This window comes from Lissotriton helveticus, chromosome 4_2 (genome assembly GCF_964261635.1).
Source record: "Lissotriton helveticus chromosome 4_2, aLisHel1.1, whole genome shotgun sequence".
In the NCBI taxonomy this organism is placed as follows: Eukaryota; Metazoa; Chordata; class Amphibia; order Caudata; family Salamandridae; genus Lissotriton; species Lissotriton helveticus.
Genome location: NC_136064.1, coordinates 13456253 through 13479808, shown reverse-complemented (window position 1 = coordinate 13479808; position 23556 = coordinate 13456253). Strand labels below are relative to the sequence as shown.

The window sequence follows — 23556 nt, the reverse complement described above, 5'->3', positions numbered from 1 at the left end:
CGTTATTTATCTCACTGCCCCATCCCAGCTCAGAACCTGGCTATATGCAAATTAGTCTGTCCCTGGCCCAGTGCATCATGGGAACAGGGCAGACCAAACTACCAAGCCAATTCTTCACCAGAAAGGAGACAAGCTACCGGGGACCGGTTTCTGGCATTTCAGCCTCTTCGGCCCGGCTTGCTTGAATCCTGATGGAGCAGTGAGAAAGGGACTCATGTCTGAGTATACCCTGCCACACCTATAGTGGCCAAAAACGATACAGAAAAGGGGGTGGTGATGAACAGAGTGTCTGAATTAAGCAGACCACTCTTACCCAGTCCAAAGATCAGGGCTTGATCCATCACCGTTATTTATCTCACTGCCCCATCCCAGCTCAGAACCTGGCTATATGCAAATTAGTCTGTCCCTGGCCCAGTGCATCATGGGAACAGGGCAGACCAAACTACCAAGCCAATTCTTCACCAGAAAGGAGACAAGCTACCGGGGACCGGTTTCTGGCATTTCAGCCTCTTTGGCCCGGCTTGCTTGAATCCTGATGGAGCAGTGAGAAAGGGACTCATGTCTGAGTATACCCTGCCACACCTATAGTGGCCAAAAACGATACAGAAAAGGGGGTGGTGATGAACAGAGTGTCTGAATTAAGCAGACCACTCTTACCCAGTCCAAAGATCAGGGCTTGATCCATCACCGTTATTTATCTCACTGCCCCATCCCAGCTCAGAACCTGGCTATATGCAAATTAGTCTGTCCCTGGCCCAGTGCATCATGGGAACAGGGCAGACCAAACTACCAAGCCAATTCTTCACCAGAAAGGAGACAAGCTACCGGGGACCGGTTTCTGGCATTTCAGCCTCTTCGGCCCGGCTTGCTTGAATCCTGATGGAGCAGTGAGAAAGGGACTCATGTCTGAGTATACCCTGCCACACCTATAGTGGCCAAAAACGATACAGAAAAGGGGGTGGTGATGAACAGAGTGTCTGAATTAAGCAGACCACTCTTACCCAGTCCAAAGATCAGGGCTTGATCCATCACCGTTATTTATCTCACTGCCCCATCCCAGCTCAGAACCTGGCTATATGCAAATTAGTCTGTCCCTGGCCCAGTGCATCATGGAAACAGGGCAGACCAAACTACCAAGCCAATTCTTCACCAGAAAGGAGACGAGCTACCGGGCCGAAGACGCCTGAAATTCAGAGACTCTGTCCATCACCACCCCTTGTTGTAAATTATTTTGTCCACCCTAAGCGTGGAAGGGTATACTCAGATGTGAGTCCCTTGCTCATTGCACCATCAGGATTCAAGCAAGCCGGGCCGAAGACGCCTGAAATGGCAGAAACCGGTCCCCGGAAGCTTGTTTCCTTCCCAGTGTAAGAATTGGCTTTTGTAGTCTGGTCTGCCCTGTTCCCATGATGCACTGGGCCAGGGACAGACTAATTTGCATACAGCCAGGTTCTGAAACTGGGATGGTGCAATGAGCTAAAAAACGGTGTTGGATCTAGCCCTGATCTCTTGACTGGGTGAGAGTACTCTGCTTAATTCAGAGACTCTGTCCATCACCACCCCTTGTTGTAAATTATTTTGTCCACCCTAAGCGTGGAAGGGTATACTCAGATGTGAGTCCCTTGCTCATTGCACCATCAGGATTCAAGCAAGCCGGGCCGAAGACGCCTGAAATGGCAGAAACCGGTCCCCGGAAGCTTGTTTCCTTCCCAGTGTAAGAATTGGCTTTTGTAGTCTGGTCTGCCCTGTTCCCATGATGCACTGGGCCAGGGACAGACTAATTTGCATACAGCCAGGTTCTGAAACTGGGATGGTGCAATGAGCTAAAAAACTGTGTTGGATCTAGCCCTGATCTCTTGACTGGGTGAGAGTACTCTGCTTAATTCAGAGACTCTGTCCATCACCACCCCTTGTTGTAAATTATTTTGTCCACCCTAAGCGTGGAAGGGTATACTCAGATGTGAGTCCCTTGCTCATTGCACCATCAGGATTCAAGCAAGCCGGGCCGAAGACGCCTGAAATGGCAGAAACCGGTCCCCGGAAGCTTGTTTCCTTCCCAGTGTAAGAATTGGCTTTTGTAGTCTGGTCTGCCCTGTTCCCATGATGCACTGGGCCAGGGACAGACTAATTTGCATACAGCCAGGTTCTGAAACTGGGATGGTGCAATGAGCTAAAAAACGGTGTTGGATCTAGCCCTGATCTCTTGACTGGGTGAGAGTACTCTGCTTAATTCAGAGACTCTGTCCATCACCACCCCTTGTTGTAAATTATTTTGTCCACCCTAAGCGTGGAAGGGTATACTCAGATGTGAGTCCCTTGCTCATTGCACCATCAGGATTCAAGCAAGCCGGGCCGAAGACGCCTGAAATGGCAGAAACCGGTCCCCGGAAGCTTGTTTCCTTCCCAGTGTAAGAATTGGCTTTTGTAGTCTGGTCTGCCCTGTTCCCATGATGCACTGGGCCAGGGACAGACTAATTTGCATACAGCCAGGTTCTGAAACTGGGATGGTGCAATGAGCTAAAAAACGGTGTTGGATCTAGCCCTGATCTCTTGACTGGGTGAGAGTACTCTGCTTAATTCAGAGACTCTGTCCATCACCACCCCTTGTTGTAAATTATTTTGTCCACCCTAAGCGTGCATCATGGGAACAGGGCAGACCAGACTACAAAAGTCAATTCTTACACTGGGAAGGAAACAAGCTTCCGGGGACCGGTTTCTGCCATTTCAGGCGTCTTCGGCCCGGCTTGCTTGAATCCTGATGGTGCAATGAGCAAGGGACTCACATCTGAGTATACCCTTCCACTGGGCCAGGGACAGACTAATTTGCATACAGCCAGGTTCTGAAACTGGGATGGTGCAATGAGCTAAAAAACGGTGTTGGATCTAGCCCTGATCTCTTGACTGGGTGAGAGTACTCTGCTTAATTCAGAGACTCTGTCCATCACCACCCCTTGTTGTAAATTATTTTGTCCACCCTAAGCGTGGAAGGGTATACTCAGATGTGAGTCCCTTGCTCATTGCACCATCAGGATTCAAGCAAGCCGGGCCGAAGACGCCTGAAATGGCAGAAACCGGTCCCCGGAAGCTTGTTTCCTTCCCAGTGTAAGAATTGGCTTTTGTAGTCTGGTCTGCCCTGTTCCCATGATGCACTGGGCCAGGGACAGACTAATTTGCATACAGCCAGGTTCTGAAACTGGGATGGTGCAATGAGCTAAAAAACGGTGTTGGATCTAGCCCTGATCTCTTGACTGGGTGAGAGTACTCTGCTTAATTCAGAGACTCTGTCCATCACCACCCCTTGTTGTAAATTATTTTGTCCACCCTAAGCGTGGAAGGGTATACTCAGATGTGAGTCCCTTGCTCATTGCACCATCAGGATTCAAGCAAGCCGGGCCGAAGACGCCTGAAATGGCAGAAACCGGTCCCCGGAAGCTTGTTTCCTTCCCAGTGTAAGAATTGGCTTTTGTAGTCTGGTCTGCCCTGTTCCCATGATGCACTGGGCCAGGGAGAGACTAATTTGCATACAGCCAGGTTCTGAAACTGGGATGGTGCAATGAGCTAAAAAACGGTGTTGGATCTAGCCCTGATCTCTTGACTGGGTGAGAGTACTCTGCTTAATTCAGAGACTCTGTCCATCACCACCCCTTGTTGTAAATTATTTTGTCCACCCTAAGCGTGGAAGGGTATACTCAGATGTGAGTCCCTTGCTCATTGCACCATCAGGATTCAAGCAAGCCGGGCCGAAGACGCCTGAAATGGCAGAAACCGGTCCCCGGAAGCTTGTTTCCTTCCCAGTGTAAGAATTCGCTTTTGTAGTCTGGTCTGCCCTGTTCCCATGATGCACTGGGCCAGGGACAGACTAATTTGCATACAGCCAGGTTCTGAAACTGGGATGGTGCAATGAGCTAAAAAACGGTGTTGGATCTAGCCCTGATCTCTTGACTGGGTGAGAGTACTCTGCTTAATTCAGAGACTCTGTCCATCACCACCCCTTGTTGTAAATTATTTTGTCCACCCTAAGCGTGGAAGGGTATACTCAGATGTGAGTCCCTTGCTCATTGCACCATCAGGATTCAAGCAAGCCGGGCCGAAGACGCCTGAAATGGCAGAAACCGGTCCCCTGAAGCTTGTTTCCTTCCCAGTGTAAGAATTGGCTTTTGTAGTCTGGTCTGCCCTGTTCCCATGATGCACTGGGCCAGGGACAGACTAATTTGCATACAGCCAGGTTCTGAAACTGGGATGGTGCAATGAGCTAAAAAACGGTGTTGGATCTAGCCCTGATCTCTTGACTGGGTGAGAGTACTCTGCTTAATTCAGAGACTCTGTCCATCACCACCCCTTGTTGTAAATTATTTTGTCCACCCTAAGCGTGGAAGGGTATACTCAGATGTGAGTCCCTTGCTCATTGCACCATCAGGATTCAAGCAAGCCGGGCCGAAGACGCCTGAAATGGCAGAAACCGGTCCCCGGAAGCTTGTTTCCTTCCCAGTGTAAGAATTGGCTTTTGTAGTCTGGTCTGCCCTGTTCCCATGATGCACTGGGCCAGGGACAGACTAATTTGCATACAGCCAGGTTCTGAAACTGGGATGGTGCAATGAGCTAAAAAACGGTGTTGGATCTAGCCCTGATCTCTTGACTGGGTGAGAGTACTCTGCTTAATTCAGAGACTCTGTCCATCACCACCCCTTGTTGTAAATTATTTTGTCCACCCTAAGCGTGGAAGGGTATACTCAGATGTGAGTCCCTTGCTCATTGCACCATCAGGATTCAAGCAAGCCGGGCCGAAGACGCCTGAAATGGCAGAAACCGGTCCCCGGAAGCTTGTTTCCTTCCCAGTGTAAGAATTGGCTTTTGTAGTCTGGTCTGCCCTGTTCCCATGATGCACTGGGCCAGGGACAGACTAATTTGCATACAGCCAGGTTCTGAAACTGGGATGGTGTAATGAGCTAAAAAACGGTGTTGGATCTAGCCCTGATCTCTTGACTGGGTGAGAGTACTCTGCTTAATTCAGAGACTCTGTCCATCACCACCCCTTGTTGTAAATTATTTTGTCCACCCTAAGCGTGGAAGGGTATACTCAGATGTGAGTCCCTTGCTCATTGCACCATCAGGATTCAAGCAAGCCGGGCCGAAGACGCCTGAAATGGCAGAAACCGGTCCCCGGAAGCTTGTTTCCTTCCCAGTGTAAGAATTGGCTTTTGTAGTCTGGTCTGCCCTGTTCCCATGATGCACTGGGCCAGGGACAGACTAATTTGCATACAGCCAGGTTCTGAAACTGGGATGGTGCAATGAGCTAAAAAACGGTGTTGGATCTAGCCCTGATCTCTTGACTGGGTGAGAGTACTCTGCTTAATTCAGAGACTCTGTCCATCACCACCCCTTGTTGTAAATTACTAGTTAATATGTGGCAGGTTCTGTGAAACTCTAAATTGGAATCCAGTGTGGGGACACTCGTAATGGAGTAACCAGGCACTTTACAAGCTTCTAACATAACATGTGTGTGACTATGTTTTCTATGTGTGTAATAGTGTTCTTCTTTACTTGCTGTCCTTCTGTGCATACATACATACTGTTAGACCTGTCAACCTTAGGGTGGTCTTCCCCCAAACATTTTGCCTTCTCCCCTCCAGTTTGCTGAAATGTTTTCTTTATTGGCCTTAGACTTCTGTGCTCTTATGCTAATTCCTTTAAACATGGTAAAATTGGCTCCCACTCAATTTGCACATTTAATTTACTAATAAGTCCCTACCTTGGAGAGCACAGACCCTTCATACAGGACAAGGGTGTAGTGCAGGGGGTGGGCCTGAGGCTTCTATCTCAACAAACACACGGCGCCTGCTTTCACTTTATAGTTTGAATGTGGGCTCCAACGGGATGGCATCATTTGGATTGGCAACCCTGGGGCTCATCGGGTGGGTGGCACAGTCCACGCCCCAAATGGCACTGGACTGGCTAGATGGGTGCCATGCAACGGGCTTTAGTGGTAGTTAGGAGCTTGGAGGGACAGTTAGTGATGCAGACGTACAGCACTGTGGTCCTGCTAGGTAGGGGAATGGTGTTTTTACTTTGGATATGCTGGGAAAACCTAAAGAAATGTTTTACTAGGGAAACATGTTCTAATTAAGTTCACTGATTATGGCCAAAGATATTGAGGTGGTGAGGAAGGCTTTGAAAGTCTTTAAACATGCAGGTCGATAAGACCTGATTAAGTAGGGGGCTTTGTCTCAGACCTAGTTTGGCCTCACAAGGCCTCGAAAGAAGCTGCAAGCTGGACAGCACCTGCAGTTTTAACATCCTCACCGCCTACATTTCAAATAAAAGCTAAACATGAGTTAAGGAGTGGAGCGGAGCGACCACTGACATGCCTGTAGCGTCCGCCTCATCCCGGGAGCATGCAAATGAATACATCACACACGGGGCTTAGGATGTACATCTTTATTCTTCTACATACAATCGCAAACTATTTTCTGATTATGTCATCACATTAATAACCACACCTTAACACCTCCCAGCCAGTTACGCACTTCCTCTGTTGAGTTCACCCTGACCCGCAAGCGTTTTAGAACACATAATCTCACGGCACTACATCCCCCCTTGTTAAATTATAAGTACAAACAACAGTTACATTATATTTCTTTGATAAGTCGTTGAGACGCTTGCAATACTCAGCCAGATCAAGTGGTATGAAGTGGTAGAGACACAATCTGTTCATGCAGCAATGGTACAGGTTCTGATGCTTGATCTGGACTGTCAGGCGGGATGGCCTCATTGGTAAGCGCAAGAGCTGACGATCGCAGAGGCAGGTGCTTAAAATATGATGAGTCCCATGTGATGTCTGTCCAGTACAATGGCTTGTCACCATGTGTCCTATGCACATCACAGCTCTCGGAGGATTAACAGCAAACTGAGTGTTTGTTATCCACTTTCGCTGCTGCTTGACCAGGACAAACGTGACGGATATCCCATCCACCGTATTACAAGTTCCATAGGATATAATGGAATTGTAATACGGCAGATGGGATATCTGTCACATTTATGACGGAATAGCCGTGTCCGCCAAAATAGTAATCAGGCCATTTGTCCTATGCCTGGACATATGCTTTCATGTGGATATGAAAACCCATATCAGAAACAGACTTTTGTCTTCTTTGGATAATTGAACTTGCCTGAATCTACCTTGTGGTTGTGCTTGCCTTTCACGATCAAAGCTGATTCCTTTTTCGCTGTTCCAGCATGTCAGCGGTTTGTCCATCTGCTCTTTCTTCAACCCTTGCAGCCTTCTACTTCTTCAGGGGCATCAATGAAATCATCTAACATCTCGATTCATCCAGTCCACCTGGCACCAATAGTCTGCTTCTTTGCTTTGTCGAATTGTGGTGGTGGTTTCAGAAACACAGAGGCATTGTACTTTGTGCTCTTTTCTACTGCCCTTGAGAGTATATGCTGTTCAAGTGACGACAGCTGTTCTTCTGGGCCAGTACTTCCCACAAGCACTGGCCTTGTGCTTATGCTTGGGTCGTCGCTCTCGACTGGAGGTCGGAATACGCCATCTTCTTGATGGTAATGGTTTCGTCTCTCATACTTGTTCATCACTGTTTTTGTCTTTTATGCAAAAAATAGCTGGTTGTGGCTGCCTTTAGCGCTAAGTTTTTGTATCGATAGTGGCTCTGTGTTATGCTGTGGCACAGTATCTCTTCTTTTGCACTTACCAGTGAGTTACTGGAGGGGATTTTCGAATTCTCTCCTCTGCAGTGCCTTCAACTTCTTTAAGGGCCATATATGGGCTGGGGCAGGGCTTCAGTTACACACATGCCACCTTCGAACTGCTTCTCATCGAATTGGGCACACGTGACACACGAGGAGTTTGCTGGAACATTTCAAACTTCAAAGGAGAGCGGTCTTGTTCTTTGGGACACAGATACCACAATTGTCACCAGTTGTAGGGTCCTCCCCTGCCCGGAAGCATGCAAATTAATATGCCACACACCGAGCTCTGGGTTGCACGTCTTTATTCCTCTGCATACAATCACTCACTGTTCTCTAATTACGTCATAACCGTTAGTAACCACACGTTAAAACCTCCCAGCCAGTGATGTACTCCCTCTGTTGAGTCCACCCAGTCCCGCAAAGGTACTAGCACACAGTCACACGACACTACAATGCCCTTGTGGCATTGTGTGGTTGGTGACACAGAGAGCTTACCTGGTATAGGCCAGGGGAGGGCACGTGTAGAGGCAGCGCACGGGCGGCTTTGCAATACCATTGGGAAAAGTATGCGCAATCCAGCATGGGCGAGGTGGAGAGTGGAGGTGACCGCGGACATTCCTGAGGCAGAGCTGGGTTAGCCCCGCCTAAAGCGAAATGGTGACTGACTCTCCCAGCACTAAGTAAGCATCATTCAGTCTGTCCCCAAATATTTATCCATTGTGCCCCTGCCTGTCTGTCCATCCCAACATCAATGTCTGCCTGTATAATTATTGCCTGTTTGTTTGCACGAGTGTTGTCTTTTTGTCTAATTCAGTTTCATGTTTGAGTGTTTTCTGTGTGTGTCTTTGTAAACAGTAGTGCCTTTATGTGTTATCTTTGTATGTTATAGTGCCTTCTTTACGTGTGTGGGTCAAGTGGGTTGACAGAGAGCCTTTGAGGGAGCATGCCCATGGGAAAGTGTGCTTCTAAACAAACCACACTAGGTGGCCAAATGCAGAAGCACTGGTGCACCGGAACTGCCCAATATCTGGCATGCTGTCGAATTGGGTAGACAAAACAATCTATATTTCTTCAGCAAGAAAGGAAAAAGAATGCAGTCTGAGCAAGAATTTAGATCGGAGGAAAGAAAGCTTGACTGGTTTAGGTCAGAAAGGGTACATAGGAGACCTGTTACAAAAAAAGGGATGACAGGATATTGGAGAGCTTGGTGGTGGTCAACTGGGGCAGTAGATTTGGGTACCAATGTCAGCTGGAGCAACTCAAGGAGAGCAAAGGAGCAGGGTAGAGAGAAACAGGACCACAGTTCCCCCAGGTTGGAGCAACCTTGAGGGCACCATTGAGCCAAGCCTGGAAGGGTAGTCCAGCTCATTTGAGCAGCCTCTGGTCCGGTTTGTCACGACCTGTTACCGCCGACCTGAAGAGAGGAAGAGGTTCGGAGCAACTGCCCTAAATCATGAGATGAGAAGAAACAACATGGACAACTCAAGACTACAAAGATTAATTGGAGGAATTTTGATGGGGGTGTGGGTGATGGCGAGTGTCCGGGTGTAAGCACAACTAAGTTGAGGCAATGTGATTTGGATGAGGTGGTTAAGTTGGACTATGATGATGAAGAGGATTAATTAGGAGAAGGTAAGATACTGCACTGGTGACGGCGACTGGGAGGCATAAGAAGTTGGAGAAGGGTGAGACAACTTATATCTTCCAGCATACTGATATGTTGTAGATATATCAACTTTAAGAACTCTGTAAGGTTGCGGTGACACCATTGTGGAAGGCCAGACAGGATTGGGGATGTGGATGATCAGAGGTTTGGCAAGGAAACAACGAATGAGTGCAAGGTGAGAACGGGTGGGGCACTGCTGGGACATTAAAGAGAAAGGTATAGGTGTATGGAAAAAGTTGTGGGGACCGATACAGCTCAAAAAGGGATTGACACTGACGTAGTTTTACAAACCAAACCTTCAAGCATTGAAACAGAAGACTGTAAAAAGAAACCGGACAGAGATAAGTTAAACAAAGAGACAAACACTGAGGAGGAGGAGTTGCAGACTATAGACAGTAAAGGTAAGAGTAAGTCTGAAGGGTTTAAGAGTTGACCTTACATGATGGTCTCTAAGCTTTTGAGTCACACCTTTCTACTGCCACAAAAGAAAAGATATGGAAAGGAAAATTTATAGAAGTTTACAAACTAATCTACATAGAATTGCAATCAAAAGACAGGTCTAAGGAAGAAGCATGGGGTTTAGCTAGGAGATGTAGGGTCCAACAACAATTGTTACTTGGACGTTGACATTCTTGATCAACATAACTATTTATTGTGAACGTTGTCCAAACTGCTTGGTGTTCATATTCAAATACATGGATACAATCAGGATGGAACACTTGGACTTCGGTTTTTTGCATGGTTACATTATGATGAGAAATTTAGAGGTTGCCTAGGGTTGAAGCTGGATAAGCATTGGGGGAAGTGGATAATGAACTGTGGTTACAATTTATGTACCCGTTGTGCCCACCACCAACTTTACATATGGCAAGTGGTTTGGCAGTACAATACCAGCACTTTCTTAGACGACCCACTCTTGGAGGGGTGGGGGAATGGGGCACAGCTCAAGTGATTAACCCGGGAGCATGCTGGAGTTTTAACAAGGGGTTTTGCCTGAGAAATTCCTGTAAATACAAACATGAATGGGACAAATGTGGGCGGACGTATGCAGTGCTGCAATGTTTTGGGGAACAAGCATGTTTCTGGATCACTGTACAAGGTAGGTAACAGCAGGTACCACCACAGCATGGGCTATTATGCCAGTTGAATTGAATTTTATGATATCATGGCTTTCTTTTTATCCCAACAGAGAGGAGACTTTGTTATTGGAGGGGAATTTTCTGGAAGGTTTTTGGTTGGGTTACCAAGGGCCAAGATAGAGGGGACTTGCTGATAGAGAGCACCCACAGGTGGTGAAAGAAAAATTGTGTAAAGAAGTATCTGAGGAGAGAATGGTGTGACCTATTTATTTTTGGTCAGTGATGGATCTAATGGTTTCACCTCTTGGTGTAGTACTATGAAAGATGGTTGGTGAATATAGGATGATTCATCACTTGTAATGCCCTGAAGGCTCCTCTGTAAACTTCTTTATTGCAAAGGAAGACACTGAAGTTCAATTTGCAACAGTGAATATGGCGAGGAATAGTAAAGAGATGTGACTTGGGTGCAGAATTGCACAATGTGATATAAAATCGGCTATTTGGATTCTCCCAGTACACCCTTTTGAAATCTCTTTGTTGGGTTTACAATTTGATGGTCTACTCTATGTCGACAAAGTGCTACCCATTGGGTGTGCTGTATCTTGCACACTATTCAAGACTTGTAGCACATTTATTTAAAGTTGTTTTACAGTACGAAAGGTCATATATAGGTAACATATTAATGGGATGATTTTTGGTTTACGGTGTTGGTGGCACTGGAAAATGTGGTCTTGCGCTACAAGGTTTTCAACAGATGTCTGCAGAATTGTGGGTACCAAAGTCACCAGAATAAACAGAAGGCCCCATTACCTAGATCTTGCTTTTGGTATTGACCTTGACACAGCGCAGATGGAAGCTAGATTGCCTCAGACTAAGATTTTGGAAATGTTGGAACTATTGCAAGACGTAATTATGGTGCCATAGTTACAACTTCAGCAGCCGCAGAGACTACTGGGTCACCTAAACTTTTCATGTACGGTGGTACGGGCAGGCAGGACCTTTTGTTGTAGACTTGGTTTTGCAGTGGCTGGCACAACTTTGCCTTATCACCACATACAAATAACAGCAGCAGTGAAGGAACCTGGAGGTTTGGCGTAGGTTTCCAAAAAGCTCCAATGAAGTGAAAATGTGGTCATTAGAAGTGGATTTTGTGAGGCAGATTTTCTCAGATGCTGCAAGATCATATGGTTTTGGTTTGCTTTGAGTCTGCAGATGGTGTTTGAACGTTGGCCAGCAGCATGGAAAAAATAAGGGAGAAGCATTGCCTTCTTTTAATTATTTCTGCTTTTGATGGCAATTGCCTTATGGAGCAAAGTTTTGGCCAACAGGGCAGCCAATTTTAATGTGGCCAGCAGCAGAGTGGTGGCTTTGGTGAATGGTCAGAAAGCAAAGGAGAAGAAGCAGTTGAACTTTTTACAATTTTTCATGCTCGGGTGTTTAATGTTTAACATTGTGTTTAGAGTCCAAACAAACCGTGGTGGGTAGGGAATCCAAGTCTCGCACAATCTTGTGTAGCTTAAGGTATTAAAGGACTCAAAAGAACTAAATTGTTGCCCACCTCAAAAAATGGTTCACGGCCAACTAGAACCACAAACAGCTATACATCCACCAACAGAATCTGAGAGGCAACAAGAATCATGGCACTATTGCCACGCATGCACAAATGAGACGAGAGGTTGACTTCGTAGATTTGATCTTTTATTTCATAAGGTGCGTTGACTTTTTCAAAACAGCCAACGTGTTTCACCCATATCCGGGGTCTTCAGGCATCCAAGAAGTAAAAATTCCTATGAATGAATGTTCAAATACAAGTACTTTAAACCATTAAAAAGACCCAAAGGCTGTATTTGAGATGACTCCAGTTAGGATATCAGTTTATCTGGGAGATATGGATATCAAAGAGCTTAAATAAAAAGCTGTTTCAGCAAGAGTAATTCGCAAGCAAACTAATGATGTAGCACCATAAACCACATCTTAGGGCGAATCTGTATCTGGTTCGTGCATCAGGGCTACGTCGGATTCAGTTTGGTAATGTTACTAAACCGAATCTGACGTAGCCCTGATACCGGAACCAGATACGGGTTCGGCGTAAGATGTGGTACTTCTTGGATGCCCTGAAGAAACATGGATATGGCCGAAACGTGTTGGCTGTTTTGAAAAAAATTCAACAAACTATATATATAAAAACAAAAGTATGTCTGTCTGTCTGTTTGTCCTTTATGCATTACTACACCATTCATCCGATCGCCATGAAACTTTGGGAAGTTGTTGAGTACACTTTCTGTCAATTTTTTTTTTTTTTAAATCGGCCCCCCAGGGCCCTCGTAATCTTTCGAATACTATAATAGACAGCGAATTTATGAGCATCGTCGACAGTTATGACCCCCAAATGGAAATCGATTGGTCAATCTACATCAGAAGCACGAAAGATAAAGGCATTACGAGGTTCAGAAACAAACGAGCAGCGGGAAGCAAGATTAGAAGCTGTTCGAATACAAACTGCTCAAGCCCGTAATTCTCAAACGAATGAGCAACGAGAATCAAGATTGGAAGCCGATCGAGTACGCACTGCACAAGCCCGTTCTTCTCAAACGAACAATCAATGAGAATCAAGATTGGAAACAGATCGATTACGCACTTGTCAAGCCCGCTCGAATGAAACAGGAGAACAACGAGAATCAAGATTGGAAAACGATCAATTACGCACTGCTCAAGCCCACTCGAATGAAACAGGAGAGAAACCAGAATCAAGATTGGAAGCCAATCGAGGACGCACTACTCAAGCCACACTTAGAAATGTTTTAAAAAATAAAATGAATAAGTTTCAATAACAATGACACAATGTAAATTTTATGTTATCATAACGAGTTTCCTTGAATTTCCTTTCTTCTGAGATCGCAGCAACGCGCGACGGGTAAGCTAGTATGAAATAAAAGATCAAATCTACGAAGTCAAACTTTCGTCTCATTTGTGCATGCATGACAATAGTGCTGTGATTGTTCTATATGTTGTTCTTGTTGCCTCTCAGATTCTGTTGTTGGTTGTGTTTAGAGTCAACCATGTACCAAGTTTGGACAATAAAATCGCAAATGCAGTGTCATGATCACAGTGGAAAAGATCCTTTGGTTTGGCATTTGGAACAGATCTGCAGAAGACAAAGGTACCAATGGAGATATAAGAATAGGGAGAGTGAGGATTCTGGAACTTGTTGAGAACTCAATAGCAATAGTACCAGAACTGCCTACAGGCAGGTGTGGGAGGATTTTTTGGTTAGTGGTGTAGGTAAGAGAGGTCAGGACACACTGGATTTGGAGACTAGAAGGAATGATGTGTATGTTTCATCATGACTAATATTGACAGCGGCATTTCAGTGGCGACTATTGTGTGAAAGATGGCTGGGATACGTTTCTACAGAAAATTCTTCTGGGGATACAAGCCAACGGCTGGGCAAATGGAAAGGAGGCTTTTGCAAGGGTGGGCAAAGGAGAGGAGGAGGGTACAGAGGAAATGAGTTCCTGTAACAATGTTGAGGTTAGTGTATTTAGTAAAGGGGCTTGTTGAGGTTTGTTCGTCTGCTTTTGAGACGTGTTTATTACAGTCAGTCATGTTATGGCTATTTTTTGGGCGCATTCATAATCTCAGAACTTTTAGGGATTGTGAGAGAGGACTGTTTGAAGGTGGAGGATGTGGAGGTAAAGTTGGAGCAATTGCATTTGCTTTTGAAATCCTCTCACACAGACCAAGTGGGGTAGGGAGCGACAACTGTTTTGAATAGTATTCGAGGTAACATATTGCCAGATGAAGCATGGCAGAGGTTTATAGGGGGTGGCTCAGTCTGGTTGGGCCTCTGCCGTGAAGATGGGAGGAAGCTATTAATATTGCTAATGCTGTCAATCATGAAGAAGGTATTGGTACGTATGGGGAAGAGATCATATGTTTTTGGTACACATTTCTTTTTGATTGGAGCTGCATCAGAAGATAGCCGTTTGGGTTACACCTTGAGGGAGATCATGAAGTCGGGTAGATGATCATCTGCATGTTGTTGGTGCTACATTAGACACCTAGAGGAGTTGCAATTAGTCCAACATATTTTGTTTTCATTCAATAGTATGTTGAAGAGCAGGTCCCTCTGTGGCGATATTTTCTGTACAGATCACTGGCCACTCTTGTCAAGAGGCCAGCAAAACAGACGGGATGCCATCCCTTCTGGAAAACTCTGGGATTCAGATCAACAGACTTGAATGGTGAGAGAGGGGGATGAAGTGGAAACAACTGTTACTTTGGTTAACCAATTTGGAAAGTGTACAAGCATGCCCCGATATACTTATTATTCATCTGGGTGAGAATGCTTTAGCACAGTTATCAGGTTTGGACCAAATTAAGGCGATGAAAAACGATTTGGATATGATTGGGAGAATGTGGTCAGGAACATATGTGTTTTGGACGCCCTTAGTTGCTAGAAAGATTTGGCGTTGTGGGGGGGAGGATAAAATACAGTGCAGTTGAAGAAGCAAGACTTAAGGTGGATAGGGAAATGTGACGCTTCTGTCAAGACAGAGGAATAGGAATCGTTGAGCACGGGGATATCAGAAAAGATTTTATGTTCTATCACCAGGATAGGGTACTTTTGTATTTTATGGGGAATGAACTGCATTTGCTGAAGTTAAAGGATTGTTTGACAAAGATGCTGACAGGCAGTATAGAGGGCTATTGTTCTTGAGGCTGTTGGGGCGACAGGGTGTTAAAAGAAAATAAGGCAATGGCTCTTGGGGTGACAGCCACACAAACAGTATTCTTGAAAGGGGCGGAGCAGGAAAAAAAAACTGTTCAGTGTTTTTTTCCTGGGTGGCAGAAAAGTATAGGGAGTATGCACTACGACAGGAGGGGTGGGGTCTTGCATGGCAGATGTTGGCTGAGGGGAATACAGAGTCACGTGTAAAAGGACGGTGAATTGAATGATATGGGGATGTTGAATGTATGGATAGTTTGTCAGGGGTTATTCATGTTGGGGAGGATTAAGGGTAGAAGGGTGTTAGTTTGAACAATTGTATTAGTGAGGTGGGGTTGTTGTGAAATATATTGTAATGTGTATAAGTGTCAGCTGCATACCTGTCCTAATAAAGCTGCCCTTTTCTCTTAAATTGACCTGGTTACCTGGCGTAGTCTTGCCCAATGTTAATTTTAGAAGTGGGTGAGGGTGGTAATGTAGGCCGATAAAACCACACATAACTTACAGTCACTGGGCCGCCCTTATGCAGACTGCCTTAAAGCCTTATAAATCTTGATTTTTACCCCAAAGCAATAAAAGAGCTGATGCACAACCCCAGGTACTCCCCTGTTGCACAATACTGGGTGCTTCCCTGATGTAGAAGGCCCAGTTCTACTTTTACAGACAACACCCGTGCTCCTATCGTCCACATAGCCTAGTGCTCAACCTTATGCACACTGCCTAGTTCTCCCCTTATACAGAACATCGTGTCCCAATTATGCACAATGTCCACTGATCCTGTCACACAACAGTGCTTCATTCTTTCAGAATGCCCAATGTTTTCCTTATGCACAGTACCCAGTGTTCCCCAGTTACACAATAACAAGTGTTCACCTAATGCACAGCACCCAATGCTCCCCTTTAGCAGAATGCCCACTCTTCCTGTTGCACGTCACTGGGGTGACCCGATGTTGCACAACTCCCAGTGAGCCCCTTATGCATAGCATCCAATGTTCCTTGATGCACAACACCCATTGCTCTTCTGATGCGCTACTCCTCTGCGCCGTGTGCACATCTTATGCTGCCCAGTGTTCCCTTGATGTACTGTGTTAAGTGGGTCTCCTATACACAAGGCCCAGTACTCTCTATGTAATGTTGGGGGCCCTGGGCCCTCATTGCTAAAAGGACTGACGCAGACACAGTCAGATACTCGGTACAACTGGCCCAGAGCACGTGCGCTCGGCCTCTTTTATTGGTACTGTGTCACGTGACCAGTGACATCAGTGGTGGGTGGGTGTTAGGTGTACACAAAATGCAGTGCTGCACAGGGACTGCACGCGGGCCGTAAAGCCAGTGGTACTTGTGCACATCGCTCTTCTCCCTTGCTGCATATCACGGTGTGCTCTCCTGATGCACATTTTTGCCCACCGTACCGTGTGCTTTCCTGATGCACATTTTTGCCCACCGTCTGCACATCATGGTGAGTTACTCTGCTGTACGTTAACTGCACCGAAATATTTATATTCCTTTGCATTAATCTAATTCTTAGTTCCGACCCATTTGCAGATTCGGGAAAAGCTATGCAAGTGCGCGTGCCTCTGCCAAGCCTTACAAAATGTTACAATTTTGGAAGGCGGGAACTTTGCTACAAGGCACATACCCCGCCTCTCAGGCGTGCTTGGCGTTCACTTCTGCAGAAGCTTCGAGAAGAGACGTGGGCCTTTCTCCAGGCTGGGTGGGAGCCGGTAACACGCAGATGGGGCCCTGATGGTCCACAACGGGTTTTTGCCTCCACAGACCAGGTACAGGCAGTCAGCGTGGGCAGGGGGGCGGGTGTGGGGGGGGCTAGGGTTTCGTGAGAAGCAGCGTCTCAGGGAGGGTTTGTGCTGGCGGTACTCAATGATCAAGCAGAGCCCTCACTCCTCCTCTCCCCACACCCAAGGCTCGGAGTTTGGGCCCTTTGCCCTGGTTGCACACCATGAGGTTGTGACCGAGAGAGTGCGTCTGTGGGGGCGGGCAGTGAGCATGGAGGCACCGCATGTGAAGCCTGCACTGCTGCTGCCTGTCTTGCACATTTTATGTACCGGTTGCACTCGTTTCTGTCATTGATGGCACTGGCGGGCTTTTGAGCGATGCACCTGCGCAGCACAGTGGTTGGTGTTGCAGGCACTGGACCTAAATCACACCTAACACTGCGCCCGGGGTTGGCTGGGGAAGGAGGCGGCACCGTATTTTCCGTACCTCTGGACACTTATAGGTAGATGCTGGTGGTCTCAATGACGTCCGTGTTGGAATATTCTAATGCTTGTTTGCCAAAGTATTCGTGTAAATAGTCCATGATGTCCTTGTGCCGTGTACTTAGCCCCCCCCCCCCCCCCCCCCGAAAAAAAGCACATTGCACAGCGCCCTGATCCACAACGCGTTGCTTTACTAGGCCACCAGTGTTTCAGCGAGTCACAGGCCGCCGCCCTCCCCCCTCATGAAGGATGCACAGCACAGGTTCCCTCTTTGCACCACACCCAGCGCTTCTCTTATGCATGTCGCCCGGCAATCCTTGATGAACAATGCCAAGTGCTCACTTAAATGCAATGCCAAAGGTCCCCATGGCATATAGCGCAGTGATCACCTGTGCACAGCTCTGTTCACCTGCTGCACAGCTCTGTAAGCGTCCCTGCTATCCTGAGCCCCGACGCACACGTTGCCACGGGCGAGAATCATTCACACACAACCCTAAGCAGGACAGACGTGCTGGTCTGTGCGCAATGCTGGCTGCACTGTGCGCCGTGTGCATGTTTAGTGCTAAAAAAATCACTGGATAGTGGATACATAAGGTGAGATTCTTTTTATTATAATCTTCGCTCTCCGTCGCCCCAACACCTCACGACAGGCTGAGGGGAGCACTCAATGTACCACAAGATAAATCGAGGGGTGGAGGGAAGAGGAATGTGGTTTATATAATTAAACACACAACATTTACCCTTATGATGTGTCCCTTTGGAATACGTAATGCAAGCGCATTGGCTTTGTAAATGATTGTTTGGAATATTTTTTAATTGCTGTGCGCCTCTTAGTATCGGCCCGTTTGCTGATTCAGGAAACCTCTCCAAACGGCTTCTCTTGTAAAGGCGGGAACTTCGCTACACTGCACACGCCTCTCAGGCGGTCACTTCTGCAGAACCTTCTAGAAGAGAGGCGGGCCTCATACAGGATGAGGGGAGGCTGCACCAGCAGGATCGTCCCTTTTAAACCCAGTGTTGCCAGGTTGGGCTATATTTTTCCCAGGGGTTTTGATAGTTGCCAGATTATAAATATATTTACAGCGCTCAAGCAAAGTTAAAGCGCTTTATTAGACAAATATTTACTTGGTAGCCTGCTGCAATATCAATTCCAATGCATTCACCGCCTGCTTGACGCTGTCCCGGCCCAATCTTACTTAAAGGAGCAATATTGGGCAACTTTTTGGTTGGCTTTGGCCTAGAGAATGCTTAAAAAATCTGGCAACACTGAACGGGCCTCTTACTTCCACAGACAAGGTAGAGTCAGCGTGGCAGAACCAGGGAGGTCTTTGTGCTGATGGCGGCGCATGTACACAATTCCTGGAATCAATAGCTGAACGTTACCATACATTTATGTCCTCGCATACAGGTAAGTGGGCCGACCCTGTGCCCCGTCCTCTGCTGTAATGGGTGGCACAAACATGTGAATGACACACTGACAGGCCAGTGGAAGGGGAACGCCAGCTGAAGGCCCCTATAAGTAACTATTTGAGTATTTATATATATATATATATATATATATATATATATATATATATATATGTGTGTGTGTGTTATGTATATAAACACCCACTGTCCTATACCTGATTTCACTGCTTTTTTCGATTAACTATATCTTTGGCGTAAAAACGCAGGACACACCAGTAAAATACCACCCAGTTCCAAACCCACTCAAGGTCTCTTACAGGAGTCTAAACTTCCTGTTTCTGCCGCATTCTAGCATGTTCCTTTTTTATCGCTGTTTGGATTTTTGAAAATAACCCGAAGAAGCTAAACCAAATATGCACTACAAGAAATATACTTGTTTATTGAATAGTGCTTTTTAAAATATTTGGAATTGTTACTTAGGAAGGGTTTGATCGGGAGGACAGTATCAAGCCATGTAGAGGCAAGTTGCACAAGGGCAAAACATGCAGGCGGTGCATAGGCAAGGCCGACAAACTACAGCCACTATTTCATACAGAAGACAAGTCCTCCTCGGCCGCGTATGCTCATATATGAGTCACATATCACTATGCAACAGGTGGCAACTCGTGCTGTGCCTCGAGAGCATATGGTAATGTATAGCAGGGACGCTCACCGAGTTGTGCAGCGAGCGACCACGGTGCAATGTAGCAAGATTGCTGAGTGCCCAGGAAAACACCGCGCTGCACGCCCGGGTCCCGGAGGAGCACCGCATCTTATACACGGGGAGAAGTGGGCGTTGTGTGCCAGTGCCACAGTGGGCTTTGTGCAACACAGAAATCACTAATAGTTGTGTCCGGGCGTTGTGCATCAGGGGAGAATTGGGCGTTGTGTGCCAGTGCCACAGTGGGCTTTGTGCATCACAGAACTCACTAAGAGTTGTGCTTGTGCCCGGGCGTTGTGCATCACGGGAGAACTGGGCGTTGTGTGCCAGTGCCACAGTGGGCTTTGTGCATCACAGAACTCACTAAGAGTTGTGCTTGTGCCCGGGCGTTGTGCATCACGGGAGAACTGGGCGTTGTGTGCCAGTGCCACAGTGGGCTTTGTGCATCACAGAACTCACTTAAGAGTTGTGCTTGTGCCCGGGCGTTGTGCATCAGGGGAGAACTGGGCGTTGTGTGCCAGTGCCACAGTGGGCTTTGTGCAACACAGAAATCACTAATAGTTGTGCCCGGGCGATGTGCATCAGGGGAGAACTGGGCGTTGTGTGCCAGTGCCACAGTGGGCTTTGTGCATTACAGAACTCACTAAGAGTTGTGCTTGTGCCCGGGGGTTGTGCATCAGGGGAGAACTGGGCGTTGTGTGCCAGTGCCACGGTGGGCTTTGTGCATCACAGAACTCACTAAGAGTTGTGCTTGTGCCCAGGCGTTGTGCATCAGGGGAGAATTGGGCGTTGTGTGCCAGTGCCACGGTGGGCTTTGTGCATCACAGAACTCACTTAAGAGTTGTGCTTGTGCCCGGGCGTTGTGCATCAGGGGAGAACTGGGCGTTGTGTGCCAGTGCCACGGTGGGCTTTGTGCATCACAGAACTCACTAAGGGTTGTGCTTGTGCCCGGGCGTTGTGCATCAGGGGAGAATTGGGCGTTGTGTGCCAGTGCCACGGTGGGCTTTGTGCATCACAGAACTCACTAAGAGTTGTGCTTGTGCCCGGGCGTTGTGCATCAGGGGAGAACTGGGCGTTGTGTGCCAGTGCCACGGTGGGCTTTGTGCATTACAGAACTCACTAAGAGTTGTGCTTGTGCCCGGGCGTTGTGCATCAGGGGAGAACTGGGCGTTGTGTGCCAGTGCCACGGTGGGCTTTGTGCATCACAGAACTCACTAAGAGTTGTGCTTGTGCCCGGGCGTTGTGCATCAGGGGAGAACTGGGCGTTGTGTGCCAGTGCCACGGTGGGCTTTGTGCATCACAGAACTCACTAAGAGTTGTGCTTGTGCCCGGGCGTTGTGCATCAGTGGAGAACTGGGCGTTGTGTGCCAGTGCCACAGTGGGCTTTGTGCATCACAGAACTCACTAAGAGTTGTGCTTGTGCCCGGGCGTTGTGCATCAGGGGAGAACTGGGCGTTGTGTGCCAGTGCCACGGTGGGCTTTGTGCATTACAGAACTCACTAAGAGTTGTGCTTGTGCCCGGGCGTTGTGCATCAGGGGAGAACTGGGCGTTGTGTGCCAGTGCCACGGTGGGCTTTGTGCATCACAGAACTCACTAAGAGTTGTGCTTGTGCCCGGGCGTTGTGCATCAGTGGAGAACTGGGCGTTGTGTGCCAGTGCCACAGTGGGCTTTGTGCATCACAGAACTCACTAAGAGTTGTGCTTGTGCCCGGGCGTTGTGCATCAGGCGAGAACTGGGCGTTGTGTGCCAGTGCCACAGTGGGCTTTGTGCATTACAGAACTCACTAAGAGTTGTGCTTGTGCCCGGGCGTTGTGCGTCAGGGGAGAACTGGGCGTTGTGTGCCAGTGCCACAGTGGGCTTTGTGCATTACAGAACTCACTAAGAGTTGTGCTTGTGCCCGGGCGTTGTGCGTCAGGGGAGAACTGGGCATTGTGTGCCAGTGCCACAGTGGGCTTTGTGCATCACAGAAATCTCTAAGAGTTGTGCCCGGACTGTGCAAGAGAGGAGCACTGGTGGGCAACAGGGGCACAGTGGGCATAATGAGAACACTGGCCATTGTGCACAATTGTGCACTGGGTTTTGTGGATATATAAGGAAACTGTCCATTGTGCATCAAGGGTACTCTGAACATTGTGCATCAAGGAGCATTGGGCGATATGCATAAGGGGAGCATTGGACATCGCTCACCAGGGATCACGGCACTGCACACAAAAGCGCTCGGCACTGTGCATCAATGATTACTAGACGATATTAAGGGGTTTACTGAGTGTTGCGCAATAGTGGTCCCCTGTACATTGTGCATAAGGGGTTGCTGGGAGCTATGAGTCGCGGAAGATCTGATGCTTGAGCACAAAAGGGGGCATTCATTGTGCGCTGTGCATCAAGCAATCACTAGTTGCTTTCCAACAGCCATAAGAAGCACATGGCCTTGGGAATAGCTCCAGGGCTGCTGTAGGCAGAAGTCAAGGAGATGTGCCAGGCTTTAGGGCCCAGTGACTGAGTTGTGTGTGGGTTCAGCGGCCTACACCAACACCCCATTTCTAAAACGAACATTTTGACTAGTAACTGCAAACAGACCCCGGGTGTCGGCTGAGGTAAAGCCCACGTCCCACCCCCTCCCAGGCAGCTTTGTGTCATGCACGAGAAGTGCTCTTCGAGGTAGGCCGGTGTAGGCTGTGTGCACGGCAGTGGTCTCAGTAAGGGGGGGCTTTGCAGTGTTGCAAACGTACCCAATGTGTGCTCATGTTGTAAAGAGACCAACCTTACACACTCTTGAATACAGGACAGTGACACACAAACGTGGGCGAAGACGCAGCCCGAAATAACCTCGGCCAGTTGGAGACAAAGGGAGACGTACAGGGGAATATAGAACGTGTGGGCAGCATGCACCAAGGGAGCACAGGGTGTTGTGTACCAGGAAGGCACAGTGATGTATGTCAGGAGAGCACCAGGGAATGTGCTTCTAGACCGCCACGCGCTGTCTTTGAAGACACCCAAAAAAGGACTGGGACAGGTAGAGTCAGAGGGATGGAGAAAGACAATATATATAACGCACCTACATTGTGCATACACTAATCAAAATGCCAACAAGTATCCATGCACACTGTCCAACAAGCGTTCAGGCATTACCTCACAAAAAGTTAACATATAGGTATACATGCACACAAAGACAACACGTAAAGCAGTATACACACAAAGACAACACGTAAAGACACCATTACAGACAGCACATAAAAGCACTATTACACACAAAGAAAGCACGTAAATGCACAACTGTTCACAAAGACACACATAAGCAACACTCTTACCTGTATGTGACAGACAGAAGGAGATTGGACTGAGAGGGACGGTATTCAATTGGTTCAAGTTCTTTTTGACCGACCACCAACAACTGGTCTGGGCCCCCCCTTTCTCAGCCGCTGTTCCTCCTCTGGCCGTTGGAGTTCCACAGGGGTCCGTGTTGAGCCCCACTCTTTTTAATGTTTATCTCTCTCCTCTGGCGGAATTGGCTGAGTCGCACGGAGCACGTATTGTGTTGTATGCTGATGACACGCAGCTCCTTTTCACCTGCGACAAGAATGCTGACTTCGACGGCACCTCTATCAGGAGGTGCCTTGAGGCCATTTTTTTATGGTTTCAAGAGATCCAGTTAAAATGCAACTCGGACAAGTCAGAGATTATTTTCTTTGGCTGTCCTCCTGATGTCCATTGGAAATCCTGGTGGCCGGCCGATATGCATCCTCCTGCATCACCTACATCAGTGGCAAGGAACTTGGGTATAAAGATTGACACAGGTTTAACTTTCAAGCCCCAGATTCTTAGCCTAGTTGGCCAATGTTTTGCCTTGTTGCGTACTCTTAGGAAATTTCTTCCTCTCCTATCTCACACTCGTAGGAGAATTACAGTCCAGGCATTGATTGGTTCCAGACTCGACTACTCTAACATTCTATATTTGGGCCTTCCGGAGTACCTTCTTGCACGCCTCCAGACAGTTCAGAATTCAGCAGCGAGGGCCATTTTTGGCCTTAGCCGCAGGGCTCACACTTTCTCG

At 47.5% G+C, this 23556-nt stretch overlaps 1 protein-coding gene and 1 pseudogene across 1 annotated transcript in view; one reads left to right on the top strand and one right to left on the bottom strand.

Annotated features, from left to right (window-relative positions):
* LOC144752158 (uncharacterized) overlaps positions 1–23556 on the bottom strand; it is a 56691-nt pseudogene that overhangs the window by 2611 nt on the left and 30524 nt on the right.
* LOC144752023 (uncharacterized) overlaps positions 16856–23556 on the top strand; it is a 351397-nt gene continuing 344696 nt past the window's right edge. Inside the window, exon 1 of the transcript XR_013593998.1 lies at positions 16856–16962. The gene's annotated coding sequence lies outside the window, so the exon portion shown is untranslated. The remainder of the gene's footprint in view (positions 16963–23556) is intronic.